Source organism: Chrysochloris asiatica, unplaced genomic scaffold (assembly GCF_000296735.1).
Source record: "Chrysochloris asiatica unplaced genomic scaffold, ChrAsi1.0 scaffold00034, whole genome shotgun sequence".
In the NCBI taxonomy this organism is placed as follows: Eukaryota; Metazoa; Chordata; class Mammalia; order Afrosoricida; family Chrysochloridae; genus Chrysochloris; species Chrysochloris asiatica.
In genome coordinates, this window is record NW_006408552.1 from 17,573,462 (window position 1) to 17,575,493 (window position 2,032).

The window sequence follows — 2,032 nt, forward strand, 5'->3', positions numbered from 1 at the left end:
AAAAAAAAAAAAAATAGAGTTTGATGGCATAGGTCTACTGTGTCCTATAAGGTTGACAAGAGTTAGAATTGACTAGATTACAGTGGGGATGAGTTTGGATGGAAGCAACATACAGAGCCCTGGTAGTATAGTGGTAAGTGCACAACGGTTAACCAAAAAGTCAGCAGTTCAAACCCACTAGCCTCTCTGTGGGAGAAAGATGAAACAGTGTGCATTAGAAAATATTTACAGCCTTGGAAACTCAATGGGGGCACTTCTAACCTGTGTTATAGGGCCCCTGAGTCAGAATCGACTTGTCTGTAGTGGGTTTGGGTTTGGGTCTTAAGTGGTAGGGAGGGGAGCTTGGGCATGATAGTGTTTATATGATATTGTTGTTGTTGTTGTTGTTATGTGCCGTGGAGTCGGTTCTGACTCATAGTGACCCTGTACAGGGTTTCTGAGGCTGTACATCTTTATAGGAGCAGAAAGCCTCATCTTTCTCCTGCGGAACAGCTGGTAGATTTGAACTGCTGACCGTAAGATTAGCAGTCCGATTCGTAACCACTACGCTGGTGGCTCTCAAATGTGGCCAATCTCCCCTGGGACCTTAAGGGACATTTTTGCTCTTTCACATACTTCTGGGATTGTTAAGAATCTGTGATAAGAGCAGATAACAGTTATCCAGAGTTCAAGGAGCTCTGGTAGTATAGTGGCACGAATCGGGCTATGAACCGCAAGGTCAGCAGTTTGAAACTACCAGCTGTTCCGCAGGAGAAAGATGAGGTGAGGCTTTCTGCTCCCATAAAGATTTACAGTCTCAGAAACCCTGTACAGGGTCCCTATGAGTCGGAACCGACTCCACGGCACATAACAACAGGCACTTTGCTAAACATTTTATAGGTTCATGTTCTCAGTTTACGTCTTCACAACCATGTACAGTTAACCCACTCTACTGCTGTTGAGTCTATTCCAATTTATAGTGACCCTATAGGACAAAGCAGAACTGCTCTGCAGGGCCTCCAGGACTGTAAATCTTTATGGGAGTGAACAGCCTCATCTTTCTCCCTCAGACTGGCTGATGGGTTTGAATCAGCGACGTTTTGAGTAACAGCCCAGCATTTTAACCACTGCATCACCTGGGTTCCTTCCATGTGAGGTAGTTGCTTTAACTATTTCCATCTTATTGTTTTTATTAATTCCAATGCATATCGACCCCCAAGTGACAGACAGTCCAATAGGGTTTTCTTGGCTGTCATCTTTCCAGAGGCAGATTGCCAGGCCTTTCTTCCGCAAAAAACTGGGTGAGTTTGAACTGCTGACCTTTCGGTTAACAGTAAAGCACTTAGTGGTTGCATCACCAAGGCACCCTATTCCCATCTTACAGATGAAGGCATTGAAGCTAAGTGCAGCAAACAAAACAGAACAAAACAACAAAAAAAGTTGCATACACTTATGCAACCAGTAAGTGGTCCGGTCGGAGACCTAGATTCAATCCCAGCAACTCCAGACTCAGAAGAGGTGCTGAAAAACTTTTTCCAGAGAGACTTTGATGAGTAGCCAGCTTTCAGACATAGGGTCTGGAAGCCCACGTAATCTCGGGGTGAGCGTCATTGGCAATACTTGCCTCACCTCCCTCCAGTAGGAACAGCTGGGCCTCTTCTGGGCATTTCTAAGCGTTGGGGCAACGTCCCAGGTGGCCTCACCAGTTTGCTAGTCCAGCCCCAAGCTGGGAACCTAGGTTGACCCTTTCTGTACACCTGGCACTTGTGGTCACGCCCCTCTCCGCAAAACCGCCAATCCTCAGCCTGCTCGGCATACCGACGTGACCTCCGAGCAATGAGAATTGGGAATGGTGGATGGTAGCCCCACCTCCCCTCTGACCCCGCCTCCCTTTCATTCTGTTAGAAGGAGCCTCGGCCCGGATGTCCAATAAGGAGCGCGTAGCCCGAGTCCGAGGCCCAGGAACCCGCCCCCTGAGTCCCCTCCCACTGCGTCGGGACCCCGCCCCGAGGGCGGGCGCGTGGTCGCGCCGGGGCCTAGATGCACCAATTGG